The sequence below is a fragment of the Panthera pardus genome, unplaced genomic scaffold (genome assembly GCF_024362965.1).
Source record: "Panthera pardus isolate Hobbes unplaced genomic scaffold, ASM2436296v1 HiC_scaffold_13, whole genome shotgun sequence".
Classification (NCBI taxonomy): Eukaryota; Metazoa; Chordata; class Mammalia; order Carnivora; family Felidae; genus Panthera; species Panthera pardus.
Genome location: NW_026526688.1, coordinates 16,722,838 through 16,741,824, shown reverse-complemented (window position 1 = coordinate 16,741,824; position 18,987 = coordinate 16,722,838). Strand labels below are relative to the sequence as shown.

Genomic DNA, 18,987 nt, shown 5'->3' with positions numbered 1-18,987 from the left:
TAAAACTTTATACCCATGGACGAATAGTATCTCATTTCCTCCTCCCCGCAGCCCCTTGCAATGACCATTCTACTCTGCTTCTATGAGTTTGATTATTTTCAATACCTCATATAAGTGGAATTATGTAGTATTTGTCCTTCTATGACTAGTTTATTTCACTTAGCATAGTGTCCTCGAGGTTCATCCAAATTGGCACATATGGCAGGATTTCCTTCATTTTATTTTTTGTTTTTTAGGAAGAGAGATTGAGGGTGCACACGCGGGGAAAGGGGACAGAGAGAGAGAATCTTAAGCAGGCTCCCCATGGAGCCTGATGCAGGGCTCAATCTCACGATCCTGGGATCATGACCTGGGCCGAAATCAAGAGTTGTATGCTCCAACAGCTGAGCCACCCAGGTGCCCCTCCTTTTAAAAGGCTGAATAATATTTGTTGTGTGTATATACCACATTTTCTTTATCCATTCGGCTGTCAATGGCCATTTAGATTGTTTCCATAACTTGGCTGTCGTGAATACTGCTGCAGTGAACACAGAAGTGCGTATATCTCTTTGAGATTCTGATTACAGTTATTTTGGTTATATACTCAGAAGTGAGATTATGGGATCATATGGTAGTTCCATTCTTAATTTTGGGAGGACCCACAATACTACTTTCCATAAGGGCTGCACCATGTCGTATTCTCACCAATAGGGCACAATGGTTCCAATTTCTCCACGTTCTCACCAACATTCATCTTTTTTTTTTTTTTAAATAACAGTCAACTATTTGATAGTAAGTTAACTTTTGATAGCAAGGAAGATTTGTAGACTTTCTTATCTTCTCTGACTCTTTTGTAAAGAAAGGTGTTCAAGTGGCCTTTCCTCAGTTGCCTTCCACAGAGAGTGAGTGGGCTCTCTGGTATATCCTATCAAATCAGAGTCCCACCTATATAATCACATTTCACATTAATTACTTCCTTACCTCAAATACAGTCGTATTTGGGGTTAGCACTTCAATAACTTTTCTACTGTAACTGTGTATTCAACAAACATTTATTAGGCACCTACTGTGGGTCAGACATTGTACCAGCCATGGAAAATAGAAAGCAATTAAGACTGGCCTCACATTTAAGCAGCTTAATGTCTTTAGAAGCCCTGCATCACAGTACATTACAACAGTATGAAATACAATGTGTATTTGGAATGCAGTGGCTTAATAATTATTAATCACTTAATAAGTGATTGCAGTATGGTTGGTATGTGCTAAGCAAGGAGAATGCACGTGGTCCTATAGAAAAACAGAAGAGAGGCACCCTAGAGAGCGGGGATGGTCAGGAAATACTTCCCAGAGAAAGTAATACGGAGCTGAGATTTGAAGGCTCTGTGGAGTAGGCTAAATGAGCCATACAGATGGAAACAAAAATAGCACCTACATTATGATGAAGCTCATTAGAGAAACATATTTGGTTTGTAGTCGAGTGAACTTGCTAATACATTATGAACCGCCCCCCCCCCCCATCTCACCCTTATCTTGGCACTGACAGTGCTCCAGGGGAAATTTGGGGTCTACAGAATAGGATTACTATCTCACACTGGGCCTGACAACAGAGGGAAGAAAAGGCACAGGATCCCCGATCCTTAGAGTTTGTTAAGACAATAACTCCACCCCATTAAGAAATGTGGACCAACGCCTTCAAATGCCATTATGGGAAAAGGAAGAGTAAGGGGTGGGGTAGGAAGACAAGGATAATAGAGAATCTCTCCTCACGAAAATAAGAAGGGCACAGGCTATGTATTCCTCTCTACCACCTTAAGACCAAATATCATCTCTCGCTTGGATTACTGTACTAGCTTCTTAGCTAGTCTCCCTGTTTTCACTAACCCAAGCTCCACGCAGTCACCAGAATATTTTTTCATTGTAAACATGCATAATGCTATGGACTGAATTGTGTCTCCCCGTTGCATTTATACATTGAAGTGCTAACCCCAAATATGACTGTATTAGAGGTAAAGAAGTAATTAATGTGAAATGCAATTATACAGGTGGGACCCTGATCTGATAGGATATATCAGAGAGCCCACTTACTCTCTCTCTGGAAGGCAACTGAGGAAAGGCCACTTAAGCACATGCAGAGAAGGCAGCTGTCTGCAACCCAAGGAGCGAGCACCAGACATCAGCCCTGTCGGAACCTTGATTTTAGATTTCCTAGTCTCCAGAACTGTGAAAAGATAAACTTCTATTGTTTAAGTCACCCCATCTGTGGTATTCGTTATGGCGGCCCAAGTTTAATACACATGGGATAAAACTTAGCACCTTAACCATTTTTAAGTATACAGTGGCATTGGGTGCATTCACAGTGTTGTATGACCATCACCACTGTCTAGTTTCAGAATCTTTTCACCACCTCCAAAAGGAAATCCCATTAAATAGTCTCTCCCCAGTTCCCACACCCCAAGCCCCTGACAACAACTATCTGCTTTATGTCTCTGTGGATTTGCCTACTCTGGACTTTCATATGAATGGAATCATACCATATGTGATCTTTTGTGTCTGCTTTCTTTCACTCAGCGTATAATTTTCAAGGTCCCTCTATATTGTAGCATTTATCAGTATTGTCTTCGTTTTTAAGATGAAATAATATTCCATTGAATGGATATACCATATTTTTTTATTCATTCATTAGTTGATAGACATTTCAGTTGTTTCTATCTTGGCTATTTAAATAGTGCTGCTATGAACGATTCATATACAAGTTTTTGTTTGAACACCAATTTTCAATTATTTGGGGTGTATATTTAGGAGTGCAATTGCTAGATCATAAGGTAATTCTGTGAATTTAACTTACTGAAGAACCGTCTGTTTTCCTCCAGTGGCTGCACCATTTTACATTCCCACCAGCAGTGTGTGAGGTTTCCAATTTTTCTACATCCAGCCAACAGTTGTTATTTTAGAGGAATTTTTTAAAAATATAAACCTGATATCATTCCTCTGTTTGTAAAATAAAAGCTAGACTCTCCATCACGGCCTACGATGTCGAACACTATTTTGTGTCTGCCCCCTCTTCTCCCTCATCTCTTGTCACTCTCTCCCTCAACCTCTGAACTATAGCCACTTTGGGCTTCTTAATATCCAGTGAAAATGCCAAGGCCACTCTCAACTCAGGACCTTTACACACGTTGTTCCTAGACCTAATGGCTGTTCTTGCCCAGCAAAGATCTGTGTTCAAATAGCCCTCCTCAGGAGAACATGCCCAGAGAACCCCATGTGAAGAAGTCCCACACGTTCATATATACCTTTTAGCACTTGTTTTCTCATTCCCTTGCTAGCTCCTTGCCTTCATAACTTTCAAAACCATCTGCAATTCATTGTCTGTTTTATTCTGTCTTCTCTCAATAGAATGTCAGTTTCATTAGAGCAGGATCTTTCTCTGTCATGTTCATGTTCACAGCTGTGTCCCCAGGAAGTGTCATGGTGCCTGGTACAGAACAGACACTCAACAGATATTTGTTGAATCAATTATTTAATCTGTGAATGAATAGATGAATTCTAGGCCAAAGAAGCATCATCGTTAAAGACTCCAGTGAGTTCTGCTAGCCATAAGAAGTGTTACTTGGTTGGAGAAAGCATGTCTGGTCGGGAGTAGGGAGGTTGAGGACAGAGGTCTGGTTTGAGGCAGAGCATCTAGGCCCTGTGGGCTACGCTAAGGAGTCTGATATTTATCCTGGAAGCTACTGGAGAGTCGCTGAGGAATTTTAAACAGATAAATAAGGGACATGATTACTCTTACATTTTGGAAAAGATCACTTTAGCAGCAGTGCGCAGAATGAATTGGAGGTTATAAAACCAAGGACAAGGAAAGAAGTGAGGAGAGTTTGCTAGTCATGCCGGGAGGAATGTGGGGTAACTGAACTAAAGGAATGGACCTAGAGACAAGGGGCATGATATAAGAGCTGGTAATGTACTGAGGCAATCCATGAGATGTGGTCGGCTGTCATATATTAGGGGTGCCTGAGGGCAGGAGTGGAAGAGAACACTCAGACTTGAGCCTTCAGTAACTGTCACGGTGGTGATGCTGCTCTTCACCAGAACAGAGGGGAGAGGAAGGAAAGAAGAAAAAGATTTGAACTTAGGACAAGTTGAGTTTGAGTTTCTCAGAAAGAAAAAGTTGAATAGGCACTGGATCTCGTGTCCAAAAAAATAAAAAATGGTAATAATTGGTTATAAATGTGATCGAGGGAGGTAGGCTTTAATTTCTCAATTTTCTTAAGTTTTTATTTATTTATTTTGAGAGAGACAGAGACATCATGAGTGGGGGAGGGGCAGAGAAAGAGAATGCCAGTAGGCTCCGCACTGCCAGTGCAGAGCCCGATGAGGGGCTCCAACTCATGAAGTGTGAGATCATGACCTCGGCCAAAATCAAGAGTCGGATGCTTAACTGACTGAGCCACCCAGGCGCCTCTGTCGGCTTTAATTTTGAAGCAGAAAAAAGCTTTGGGTTTTAATAAAAACACGTAATGAGATTCCAAAACATCACAGGAGAGTGGGAATCACTGACGTTTAAGAGCAGCTATAGAAGAGGCCTTTTGAAAGAACTAAGAAGGAGCATTCCCGTGATCCATGTCAAAGAACAGCCAGAAATCTGTGGAATGACAGGATCCAAGGGATGAACGATTTTAACAGAATACCTAGGCTCAGGATCTTCATGGAGTTTGGTTTCAACCTGTACCATGAACATCCAAGGTTATGTCTAAAACTTAGCGATTTCATTATTCTAGGGGAACAGCAAGAGTATCTTCCTTGCAGATGGTTTCCTGTAGAGTGAAGACTTTCCCTCCAACCACTACCACCTGGGCCAGGATTTAGACTCTATAATGTTCATTTCCTTCCTGGTGTCACCAGAAAACTGAGGAAAATAGGGCAGAAGTACTATTTTCCTCCACTCCAGAATGTGTCTCCCACAAAAAAGGAGGCTCAGGATAATATTTTCCACATAATTTAAATATGGATTACATAAATTACTCAACAGTTAGTTATCCCTACTTTTCACCTTAAGTTAAAGAATGTCTAAAAAAGAAAGAAAGAAAGAAAACTAGACACCATTAAGATGACTATACATGGGACCTAGTTCTCTCTTGACTTAATTGACATGTTGAGTACAGAACACACACGTTTTATTTGTTAGGAGACCAGCCATGACGCCCAGTGGTGAAACAGGTGGAAATGCTCAAGGAGATGGCCAAGGCGTCTGTGATAGATTACATTCTAGCATTAGTGCTTTGCTTCAAACCTCCTGAGTGACTAAACCCAGGCCAGGCATCCAGCCATCCAAATCTACAGCTCCCTGTGCAGTCCCCAGGGTTTCCACCGACTCCATTCTCATCTGAAATGTTTTCATAGTGATGATAAACTGACTCCAAATAGAAAAGCCCCAAAACACATGTTCTCTGTTACTCAAGAATGAGTTCGGTTGTGTTTTTATCGTAAATATGCATCCTGGCTCTTCTGACTGCTCGCTAGTCAGAAGGTACTAAAAATATGAAGGTACATCTACAGAAAACTGAGGGCAGTTAATTCTATCAAGTAAAACACCATTCAACTGAAGATTAGGTCTTTGATTTCCTGAGATGCATTTAGGCAGGAATTTCTAGGATCCTGAAAACAGCATTAACAGGCTATAGTGAGCAAGACTGATTTCAGTTTCTGGGGAATCCTTTTCCACGATGTTTTGTGACCTTACCTTAGTCCCCACGGAAAATGAAACTTCAGTGGGAACAGAGCTGCTGGCTTTTCAGTGACCTCGAAACTGCACCCACCAGTCTAGAGAGGTTGTCAGACGCTCTCTGGGGTCAATAAACCTTAGCAAATGTGCCTTAAAAGGAAACATGGAATGGCAGAAGAATCAGGAAGACACAGAAAGAGGCAGATCCAGGTTTGAATCCAGTTCTGCCACTTACCAGATGTACGATCTCGGACAGATTCCATACCTTCTCACAGTCTCAATAGCCTAGGATAATAATATCTATTTTGCAGGGTTGTTTTAAGAATTAGAAATAATTGGCATGTAGGGGCACCTGGGTGGCTCAGTCAGTTAAGCCTCTGACTCTTGATTTCGGCTCAGGTCATGATCCCAGGGTCATGGGATTGAGCCCTGTGCCAGGCTCCACACTCTGTCTTCTCTAATAGAGATTATCTCTCTCTCCCCCTCTGTCCCTCTCCCCCACTAGCTCTCTCTCTCTCTCTCTCTCAAATAAATAAACCTTTTAAAATTTTAAAAAAGAAATAATTGGCACACAAAATGTTTAGCACAGCATCTGACACATCATGGTAGCTCTTCTGATCAAGTTCACTTTCCCAGAATAGGAAACAGGTAATTAGGGCATGAAAAAAGAAGCATCTTACTCAACCTGCCAGCGGCAGGAAGCAACATGCCCTCACTTAGTTTGAAGTCCACCCAGGAGACAATCCAGTAAGGATGAAAATGCCCACGTTAAGCTGCTTCTGTGGGAAAAGATTTTTAAGATCTCCCTTACTCTGACCAACAAATTCTCTCTCTCCCCTCTCTGTGTCTCCATCTGTCTCCATGACGCTGCGATTTGCAAAAGCACTAGCACTAAAATGGCAGCCACCAACAGTAACAGAGGCTGGTGCCCGAGAGAGTCCTTTATTTGATGCTCAGCCCACACTGCCTCAGTTCATGTTTCCAGCATACTAATGATTCCCTTGACTGTTATTAGTTAATTCGGTGCAAACAGTGGGAAAACTCAGTGACATTTCAGAGGGGAATACCAAATGAACTTGAGCTGAACCATCACATCGTCCCAAGGAGTGTGACGACGTGGGAATGAAACAATATAGGCTCCTGCCAGCACTGAGGGCAGACACAAAGCATGGAATTCAGTGTGGCTAATTCCCCAGAAGAGATTTCACAAGGGCCCAAATCCTCCAAAGCATGAAAATCACACGGACTCCTACCAAAGAGGAAGTCAGACACAATGCGTGGAAGGGCTTGGGAGCACTGGCTGACTGCCCAGGCCCTTGGATGTGTGGCTTTGCACAGCCAAACCAGCAAGTACATGCAAACACAGCCAGAGCAAGGTGAAGCTGAGGGAGATAAAACTGTAAACAGTGGGCCTAATGGCAATTGTCAAGGAAGGTGCTTCAGGGAGGACTACTTAGAGGAAAGGATCGGGAAGGAAGAACCAGCTTCCCCAACCGAACAGATCTCAAGACCAAAACCTGTTTCTACCTACCAATAATTACTGACCCCCTATTCAGTGCCCAGCACTGGATGGCAGTTGTGGTAGATTTTAAATAAACATAGCCCGTGTCCTAGAGGAGCCTATGGTCTGATGGGCAATGCAAAAATAGCTCCCTGAAAATGCCATCCTTGTAAGATTATGTGCCTCCCAAAGTTCAGATCCACGTTCCGTTGCTTCGTGCGACCCCAGCAGCCATCACGCTGTCTGGTGCTCGGTTAAACTGGAGAAGAGCTAAGTTTGAAATTGGGATATATTGACCAGAAATAAGAACTAAGTAAAAAGAAACTTTGATACAGATGCAGGTGGTCAACCATGTCTTCCCAGAAAATGTGAAAAGAGAGTGGGATGGGATACAGAAGAGAGAACATTCCAGAAAGGAAGAACAGCACATATAAAGACGTAGTAGTTAATTACTCTTTCTAAACGTGTGGTCCAGACACCAGCCACAATGGACTTGACTCCAGAAACAGAATTCAAATCTCTTGTGAGTGGAGCCCAGATTTGCATTTCTAATAAGCACCTAGGCTCTTCTAACGCTCATCAAAATTCAGAACCACTGACTAAGGTAATCTCAGATTTAAACAAAGACATATTCTTCCCTTAACGACAAGCATAAAGGAAGAGAGGTAGGGAAGGAAGAGAGGGAAGAAGAAAGGAAGGAAGAAAAAGAAAGGAAAAACAGTGAAATGTAGGAACCAAGACGGGAAGTGGAGTCAGAGTCCACTCGCCTGGCTCTGCAGTGACCGCTGTGTGATGAGGAAACCAAATCTGATACAACCACGCACATGTCACATGATAAAGGGCCCCTAAAGCCCTTCAGTAGCAGAACTGGCCTCTGTCCTAGGGATAATAAAGTGCTGTTGCAGGTTCCTAACCAAGACAGCGACAGGATTTCAATCCGACAGTAGTCTGTGAGGTGGAAAGAACGGGAGAGAGTTTTGGCAAGGAGGCAATCTCAGAACACTTGCCACGGTCGAGGTGAAGTCACTGAGTGCCTGAAACACTCAGGCAGAATTCTAAATGAAGACCTCAATTTATGGGAGCCCCGTCTGCTCTCAGAGGAAAAGGGGTCTGTCCTCTTCAAGACTTAGACCTCCAGTGTCAATCCCCCGATCGACATTCCTCTCGCTTCTTCCAAATCTTCTTCCCTCTAACTTCAGCAAACATCACTAAGCTTTCCTTTTTTTTTTTTTAAAGGTCTTTCTCTTGGCCTGCATCCCCCCAGCTGACCACCCAGGTCTCCCCGTTCCTTTTATTTAACAATTCCTTGACGAGAGGGTCTATATTCACCCCTCTTCCCGTTATTCTTCAAGCCACTCAGTCTGCTTCTGTCTCACCATTTCTGCTCCTGCTCCGATAATCTGAAGCATCACAACCACCAGATCTATCAGCACTCACCATGGCAACTTTCACTCCACCTCCCAGTGATAGCTGCCTTCTCCTTGAATTCTCCTCCTCGTGTATCTTCCATGGCACTTTTGAGTGGTTTTCTTTAAATGCTTTATAAGAGCAAAACCACCTTTTCCTACTCCCGCCCCTTCATTGCTGCTGTTTCCGCTGTTCCTCAGAGTTTAATCACTAATCGTCTTTGCATTGCTTCACACACCTAATTTCCTCGGGTGATTTCACCCCGTATCAGTTACTATCGCCGTGTAACAAATCATCCTAAAGTTTAGAAGCTTAAAATAACCATTTTATTATCATGCATTACTTATTAATTTTTATTATTAATGTTAATAATTGCATCGTTTATTATTTATCACAGAATCTGTGGCCAACAGTTTGGAAAGTGTACAAGTGAGGATGACTCCTCTCTGTTCCACAATGTCTACAGCCTGAGCTGGGAGGACTTGGAGGCTGGGGGTGACACAGAAGCTGGCGGCTGGAAGGAGGAATCCTCTTTTAAAAATCTTTTTTCAATGTGAGCATAGTTGACACACAATGTTACCTTAGTTTCAGGTATACAACACAGTGATTCAACTTCTCTATTCCTGATGCTGAGCTCGCCGCAAGTCTAGCTACCATCTGTCCTGAAATCTCACTTGCAAAATCATTGACGATATTCCTTAGGCCATGCCTTTTACTCCCGTGATTTAGCCATTCCGTAACTGGAAGCCTGTATTTACCACTTCCCTTCGTCCATTCTGTCCTTCCTCCCTCTCTCCCCTCTGGCGGCCAGCAATTCATTTTCTATATTTGTAGGTCTGATTTTGCTTTTTGTTTGCTCATCTATTCATTCGTTTTTTAGATTCCGCATAGTGAAATCACCCAGTGATTTTTTTCACAGTGTGAACACACACAGTGTCTTATCCAGTCTATCTTTTTATTTCACTACCTTCTAGGTCCATCCGTGTTGTCACCAATGACACGATCTCATCCTTTTTATGGCTGCCTAATACTCCATCGTGTGGGTGTGCATGTGTGATGTCACACACACACCATTTCTTCATTATCTGTTTGTCTATCAGCGGACACTCAGGTGACCTCCGTATCTTGGCTATTATAAATAACACCGCAATAAACATAGGGAACACATATCTCTTCAAACTGGTGTTTTTGTTTTCTCTGGGTAAATATCTAGTAGTGAAATTATTGGATTATATGGTATTTCGGTTTTTATTTTATTTGTTTATTTTTTTTGAGGAGCCCCCATACTGTTTCCGCAGTAGCTATACCAGTTTACATTCCTACCAATAGGATATGAGAGTTCCTTTTTCTCCACATCCTCACCAGCATTTTATTTCTTGTCCTTTTTATTTTAGCCATTCTGACAGGGGTAAGGTAATATCTCTTTGTGGTCTTTGACTTGAATTTCCTTGATGATGAGTGATATTGAGCATCTTTTCATGTGTCGGTTGGCCCTCTGTATGTCTACTTTGGAAAAACGTCTATTCAGGTCTTCTGCTCATTTTTTTAATCAAATTATTTATGGGGGGTTTTTTTGGTGTTCAGTTGTATGCATTACTTATATATTAACCCCTTAACAGATATATCATTTGCAAATATCTTCTCCTATTCAATAGGTTGCCTTTTTGTTTTGTTGATGGTTTCCTTTGCTGTGCAGAAGGTTTTGGGTTTGATGTAGTCTCAAGAGTTTATTTTGGCTGTTGCTTCCTTTGCCTTAGGAGACATATCTAGAAAAATGTTGCTATGGCCAATGTTAGAGAAATTACTTCCTGTGCTCTCTTGTAGGATATTTATGGTTTCAGATCTCACATTTAGGTCTTTAGTCCATTTTGAGTTTATTTTTGTGTATGGTGTTAGAAAGTAATCCAATTTTGGGGGCGCCTGAGTGGCTCCCAGTTGGTTAAGCGACAGACTCTTGATTTCATCTCAGGTTATGATCTCATGGTTCATGAGTTTGAGCCCCACATTGGGCTCTTTGCTGACAGTGCAGAGCCTGCTTCTCCTTCTCTCTTTCAAAATATATAAATAAATTTTTTTAAGAAGTGATCCAATTTCATTCTTTTCACATAGCTGTCCAGTTTTCCCAGCACCACTTATTGAAGAGACTGTCTTGGGGTGCCTGGGTGGCTCAGTTGGTTAAGGGGCTACCTTCAGCTCAGGTCATGATCTCACAGTCTGTGGGTTCAAGCCCATCAGGTTCTGTGCTGACAGCTCAGAACCTGGAGCCTGCTTCATGTTCTGTGTCTCCCTCTGTCTCTGCCCCTCCCCTGCTCATGCTCTGCTCTCTCTCTCTTTCTCACTCTCGCTCTCTCAAAAATGAACAAACATTTAAAACAAAATTTTTTTAAAGACACTGTCTTTTCCCAGTTGTATATTCTTGCCTCCTTTGTCATAGGTCAACTGACCATTTAAATATGGGTTTATTTCTGGGCTGTGTACTCGGTTCTATTGATCTATGTGTCTGTTTTTGTCCCAGTACCATACTGTTTTGATTACCACAGCTTTGTAGTATATCTTGAAATCTGGAATTGTGATAACTCTAGTTTTGTTTTTCTTCCTCAGGGTCTATGTGGTTCCATAAAAATTTTAGTATTATTTGTTATAGTTCTGTGAAAAATGCTGTTGGTGTTTTGATAGGGATTGTATTGAATCTTTAGGTTGTTTGGGGCAGTATGGACATTTTAATAACATGAATTCTTCCCATCCATGAGCATGGAATATCTTTCCATTTGTTTGTGTCATCTTCAATTTTTTTCATCATTGCTTTATGGTTTTCAGAGTACAGGTCTTTTCACATGTGCTACTTCTGGAGCCTTGGAAATGGAATTTCTTTTTAAATTTCTCTTTCTGCTACTTTGTTATTAGTGTATAGAAACGCTACAAAATTGGGGCATGTGGCTCAGTCGGTTAAGTGTCCAACTTCACCTCAGGTCTCGCGGTCAGTGAGTTTGAGCCCCGCATTGGGCTCTGTGATGACAGCTCAGAGCCTGGAGCCAGCTTCAGATTCTGTGTCTCCCTCTCTCTCTGCCACTCGCCACTCGTGCTCTGTCTCTCTCTGTCTCTCAAATATGAATAAATGTTAATTAATTGAAAAAAGAAATGCTACAAATTGCTGGGTATTATTTTGTATCCTGCAAATTTACTGAATTTGCTTATTAGGTCTAACAGGTTTTTGATGGAGTCTTTAGGTTTTGTATGTATAGTATCAGAGTCATCTGAAAATAGTGACAGTTTAACTTCTTCTTTATCATTATATATGTCTCTTATTTCTTTTCTTATCTGATTGCTGTGGCTAGGACTTCCAGTACTATGTTCAATAGAGTGGCGAGAGTGGCCATCCTTGTCTTGTTCCTTACCTTAGGGGAAAAGCTCTGTTTTTCTGCATTAAGGATGATGTTAGCTGTGGGTTTTTCATAGCTAGACTGTATTATGTTGAGGTATGTTCCCTCTAAGCCCACTTGGTTGAGAGTTTTGTTTTTTTTTTTTTATCATGAATGGATATTGAATTTTGTCAAATGCTTTTTTCACATCTATTGAGATAATCACATGATTTTTAGCCTTTATTTTTAAATGGTATATCACATTGGTTGATCTATGAATATTCAACCATCCTTGCATTTCCAGAATAAATCCTGCTTGATTGTGGTAAATGATCTTGTTGATTTATTGTTGAATACAGTTTGCTAATATTATGCATTTTTGCATCTATATTCAAGGATATTGGCCTGTAGTTTTCTTTTTTCATGGTGCCTTGGTCTGGTTTTGGTATCAGGGTAATGCTGGCCTTGTAGAATGTATTTGAAAGCTTTCCTTCCTATTCCATTTTTTGGAATAGTTTGAGGAGAATATGTATTAACTCTGTGAATACATCTGGACCTGGACTTTAATTTTTTGGTAGTTTTTGATGACTGATTCAATTTCATTACTAGTAATTAGTCTGCTCAGAGTTTCTATTTCTTTCTAGTTCAGTTTTGGAAGATTGTTTCTAAAAATTTATCCATTTTGGAAGATGGAATCTTAACTCACTTGTCTGGTGCCTGGTCTGGGACTACCAACAATAGCACCAACATGTGACCTTTCCATGTAGCTTGGCCTTCCTCACAGCATGGCACCTCAGAGCTTTCACATGGCAGCTGAAGGTTTCGGTCCCAAATGTTAGAATCAATAAGACAGAAGTTAAATCACCTTTCCTGACCTAGCCTCAGAAGGCACACTGTCATTTCCACCATATTTTGATGGTAATCTAAGAGTTACACATCTGTACAAGTTCAAATGGATGGGATATAAACTCCACCTCTCAAAATGAAGAATGTCAGGGGCACCTGGGTGGCTCAGTCAGTTAAGCAACTGACTTCGGCTCAGGTCATGATCTCACGGTTTGTGGGTTCAAGCCCTGCATTGGGCTCTGTGCTGACAGCTCAGAGCCTGGAGCCTGCTTCGGATTCTGTGTCTCCCTCTCTCTCTGTTCCTCCCCTGCTCATTCTCTGTCTCTCTCTGTCTCTCAAAAATAAATAAACGTTAAAAAAATTTTTTTAATGAGGAATGTCAAAAATATTTGCAACCATTTTTTTAAAAACTCTAGCATTCATAGCTACATAGCTCTAAAATATTTATCTCAAGCCCAGATCTCTAGACTTTTATATCCAATTGCTCTATATTTATATATCAATTGCTTATTGTACTATCATCACTACTAATAATAGCAAATGAAGAAGTAAAACTGTCACTATTTGCACATGATATATATTACACATAGAAAACCTAAAAGACTCCATCAAAAAACTGTTCAAAGTAATAAGCGAATTCAGTTGCTACAGGATACAAAATCAATACACAAAAATCTGCTGTATTTCTTTACACTAATAATTTGAATGATCAGAAAGAGATATTAAGAAAATAATCCCATTTACAATCACATCAAAAAGAAGTAATACTTAGGAATAAATTTAACAAAGGAAGTAAAAGACCTGCATATTGAAAGCCACAAGACAATAATAAAAGAAACTGAAGAAGACACAGATAGATGGGAAGATATTCCGTTTTTGTGGATTAGAAGAATTAATACTGTTAAAATGTCCATACCACCCAAAACAATCTAGAGATTCAATGAAATCTCTATCACAATTCCAATGGTATTTTTCACAGAAATAGAATAAACGATTTTTAAATTGGTATGGAACCATAAAAGACCCTGAATTGCCAAAGCAATCTTGAGAGAAAGGAGAACAAAGTAAGAGGCATCATATTCCTTGATTTCAAACTGTATTACAAAGCTATCATAATTAAAACAGTATGGTGTTGAGGTGCCTGGGTGGTTCAGTCGGTTGGGCTCCGACTTCAGCTCAGGTCATGATCTCACAGTCCGTGAGTTCTAGCCCTGCTTCGGGCTCTGTGCTGACAGCTCAGAGCCTGGAGCCTGCTTCAGATTCTGTGTCTCCCTCTCTCTCTGCCCCTTCCCTGCTCAAGCTCTGTCTCTGTCTCAAAAACAAATAAAAACATTAAAAAAAATTAAAAAACAGTATGGTGTTGGCAAAAGAAACAAGCACATAGATCATTGGAACACAATACAGTCCAGAAATAAACCGATACATGTATGGCCAATTAATGTACAACATGGGAGCCAAGAATATACAATGAGGAAAGGACACTTTCTTCAATAAACGGTGCTGAGAAACCCAGACAGTGACATGTAAAAGAAAAAAACTGGACCACTACCTTACACCATATACACAAATTAACTCCAAGTGGATTAAATGCTTGAACACGAGACCTGAAACCATAAAACTCCTGGAAGAAAATATAGGCAGTAAGCTCCTTGACATGGATCTTGGCAATGATGTTTTAACCAAAGGCAAAGCAACAAAAGCAAAAATAAACAAGTGGGACTACATCAAACCAAAAAACTTCTGCACAGCAAAGGAAACTATTAGCAAAATGAAAAGGCAGGCTACTGAATGGGATAAAATAACTGCAAATTATATATCTGATAAGAAGCTAATATCCAGGAGCACCTGGGTGGCTCAGTCAGTTAAGCATCCAACTCTTGATTTCAGCTCAGGTCATGATCTTACAGTTCCTGGGATTGAGCCCCACAATAGGCTTCATGCTGACAGCACAGAGTCTGCTTGGGATTCTTTCTCTCTGTCCCTCCCTCACTCACACACACACACACACACACACTCTCTCTCTCTCTCTCTCTCTCTCTCTCAAAATAAATAAATAAACATATAAAAAAGAAGCTAATATCCAAAACATATGAAGAATTCATACAACTCAATGGTAAAAAAACAAAAACAAAAACAAACAAGTAATCAAATTAAAAGTGGGCAGATCTGAAAGGACATTTTTTTAAAAGAAGACATATAGATAGATGGTCAACAGTTCCGTGAAAAGATGCTAAACATCAATAACCACCTGGGAATTACAATTCAAAACCACAGTGAAATATCACCTCACACCATTCAGAATGGGTAACATCAAAAGGACAAGAAATAACAAGTGTTGGTGAAATTGTGGAGAAAAGGAAACCTTTGCACACTGTTGGTGGAATGTAAATTGGTCCAACTCTTAAGTGTGTAGGTTCCTCAAAAAATTGAAAATAGAACTACCTTATGATCTAGAAATTCCATGTCTGGCTATTTATCTGAAGAAAACAAAAATGCTACTTTGAAAAGATATCTGTACCTCCATGTTCACTGCAGCCTTATTTACCATAGCCATGAGATGGAAACAATCTAAGTGTCCATCAATAGATGAATGAATAAAAGAAATTGTGATGTGTGATGTGTGTGTGTGTGTAATATTATTGAGCCATAAAAAATAATGAAACCTTGCCATTTGTGACAAAATGCATGGACCTTAAGAGCATTATGCTAAGTGAAATAAGTCAGAGAAACACAAATACCATATGATCTCTCTTATATGTGGAATTGAAAGAAAGAAAGAAAGAGAGAAAGAAAAGAAAAGAAAAGAAAAAGAAAAGACAAGAAAAAAGAAAAGAGAAGAGAAAAGAAAAGAAAAAGAAAATCCAACTCAATTTCTGATTGCCAGAGGCAGGGAGTGGGGAGGTAAGGGAGAACAGATGAAATAGCTTTGGGTTTTTTTTTTTTTTTTAATTAAAAAAAAAAAATAAATGAAACAAGTGTTAGAGACCCGACATGTGCCTAAATTTCACAGCAATCAGGACAAAATACAAATTAAAGAGATAAAAGGTTAAATGCATTAATCTCTTCACCCTGGGTTCCAAAGGCTGAAGTTGGGAATTTAGGTGAGCAGGGGATACTGTGGAATGTCCTTAATTATTTATCATCAGAGATGTGCTTACTGCACATGACTACCTCTGCGACATGATACACACCATATTTCTATATTATATATAGTCAGTTCTCATTATTCCCATTAGTTATGTTCTATAAAGCTGCCACAAACACCAAATACTGGCAGGAAATACTGAACCATTGTTCCTAGGGGAAATACAAGGTTAGGTTCCTATGAGCTTCTGGTCACAACGTTTTCATCAACCAATCAATACATAACCTTGTAAAAACCTAATAATAGCAAATGATGATATGCATTTAACATGTGACAGGAACACTTGTAAGCATTTTATACTTGTTAACTCAGATAAACCTTACAATAACTCTAGGAGGCAAGTACTATGATTGTCATCATTTTAATAAAGATGTTAAATAATCTGCCTAAGATCATGCAGCAAGGATATAATTCAGGCAGTCTGGCTCCAAATTTTAGTTTTATACCCAGTACACTATACAGCAGATATTCTATAGGTATTTCAAATTTAGCATTACCAAAACTGCGCTTTAATCTGCCACAGCCTCATTAAAACAAAAATATCTTACTGTACTTCCTATATATTTCCTCCTTGTTAATAATTTCAACATTCACATAATACCCAAATGAAGAAGTCTTGGAACCATCCAATCTCCTAACCTCACTGATTCCCCATGTGAGATCTATCCTCAGATTGTGTCAATTATCCTTCTAAATGATTCCCCTAACTCCCCCATTCGTCTCCACCCCCCACTGCCCAAATCAACATCTTCTTCTGTAAGTTTTAAACTGACTCCCTGTTTCCTATCCCTTACAACTGTGATTCATCCTCCCAACGCCCAAAATAATGCTTGTAAAATGCAAATATGATTATTATACATGTTGCTTAAAACTCTTCAAAGGTTGCCGATAAGATAAAATCAAAATGTTCGTGTAACAGACAACATCCCTTGATATAGTCCCTGACTACTATGTCCCTTGTCTCCTGTTCCTACCCAGTGTGCTAATATCTATCCACACCAAATTACTTGCCCATCTGTTTCTTGCCTCCCTGCCACTGCACATCCTATACACGTTTTTTTTTTCTACTTTAAATGTCCTCCTTCCTTTTCCCCTTTCAATTCCCAGTCACCTAGAAAATTCTTATTTACCCTTCAAAATCCAGCCCTAATGTCCCTTCTTCTGGTAACACTCCTTGACACCTTCCCCAAGAAGACTTGATTACCTCATTTTTCACCAGTGTATAGAATGCTGACTCGGCACTCATCACATAACGCGATCACATTTCACATCTCCATCTCCCTTGTTTATTAGTGGCTCCTAGAGGACAGAAAGTGGACCTTGTTTATCATTGTATTCCCAGTGCCTGGCATGTCATAGATGCCCAGTGAATGCTTGTTGAATGAACAAATGAGTGACTGAATAAAACCACAATACACAGTGACATTTGACATATAGGAAATAAAGAAGAGGCAAAATGTACAGCATCTATCCTACAAACCATTTACAATAGTAGACAAATGAACAGAAATGAGGAAATTGGGAGGCATAGGGACCAGGAAACCAGCTTAAGGTGAGTAAAGAAAATGATGGATTTGGGTTTGAACAGGTTGGATTGTACATGTACCATTAAGTGGTTAGAAAAACAAGATCAGAAAATAGATGAGAGTTCTAGGTTAAAATTATAGGTTTGAGAATTTAAAAAGAAGAGATGATTTTTTTTTACCAACAGGAGAGTTTTCCAGTTATGGAAGAGGAGAATGAACAATTTTACCTACTTTCTCTCTTTTTTTGAGTTTATTTATTTTGAGAGAGAGAGAGAGCACATGCACAAGTGAGGAAGGGGCAGAGAGAAAGAGGGAGAGAGAGAATCCCAAGAAAGACAATCTGATAGCACAGAGTCTGATGAGGGGCTCGATCTCATGAACTGTGAGATCAGACCTGAGTCGAAATCAAGAGTCGGATGCTTAACCAACTGAACCACTCAGGCGCCCCTTTACTGACCCTTTTCTAAAAAGAAAATGTTAAAGGACTCTCTAAACACGGTTTATAACAATAATCACAAAAGTCGTATTTAACAGAACCATAAATAGTTTATCATAATTTTTTTTTCCAATTGGTCCTTCTGTTTTTATCTCTACTATCATAATCCTTTAAGAAGGGAGATACAAAAAGAAAATTATGAAAGGGTCATCCAGAAAGCACTTTTCTTAGAATAGGACCCAACCAAAAGCAGAAACCTCTAGGAGTGATTAGGGTCAGGCCACTGCTTCTTCCTTAGAATTGTCCCTCACAGCTGTTCTCAGCCCTACCCTGACAGTCACCTCTGAACACTTCCTCACTGACCTCAGTAAACAGTAGGATAGAGAAAAACTGCCCATTTCATGTCCCTGCTTTCCATTTTATTGGCCTTAAGAACTAATGAAGTATTATATTGATGTTGTACAGATGTTGCTTATATCTAAATGATGCCCAAATGACATGTAAAAAGGCAGAAAGCAAAAAGCCTATAATCAACTGGTTATATAAGCCAACTCAGCAGGTGAGGTATAAATAATTGGTTATTACAATTACACTATGCCAAATATCTTGTGTGATTTTTTTCTTTCTGAATTGACTGCTGGCTGTGTGGGCGTACCATGCAGACACAATCAGTGACTGACAGAGGAAATGTGATTTGCAACAATATAGCCAGCCCGAACCAGCAAAATCAACAAGAATATATGATGCTTATTTCCTGTCTAACCCGATATAGGTGGGGCCCTGGAAAATGTTTGAGACCAGAAAACACCTATCCCCTGGGACTTTTTTTTTTTTTTAATGTTTATTTATTTTTGAGAGAGACAGAGAGAGACAGAGTGCGAGAGAGGAGACATAGAATCCAGAGCAGGCTCCAGGCTCTGAGCTGTCAGCACAGAGCCCAACGTGGGACCTGAACTCAAAACCGTGAGATCATGACCGGAGCCGAAGTTGATGCTTAACCGACTGAGCCACCCAGGCGCCCCTCCCCTGGGACTTTTATATAATTCACCACAGGGGGCAAAGTAGTGCC

The 18,987-nt window shown here is 40.2% G+C and overlaps 1 long non-coding RNA gene across 3 annotated transcripts in view; it reads right to left on the bottom strand.

Moving 5' to 3' along the window:
• Positions 1–18,987, bottom strand: part of LOC109250997 (uncharacterized) — a 190,681-nt gene that overhangs the window by 157,413 nt on the left and 14,281 nt on the right. For all 3 annotated transcript variants that reach the window (XR_002073299.2, XR_008421551.1, XR_008421550.1), the window contains exon 3: positions 17,161–17,255. This is a non-coding gene — a long non-coding RNA (uncharacterized LOC109250997). The remainder of the gene's footprint in view (positions 1–17,160; positions 17,256–18,987) is intronic.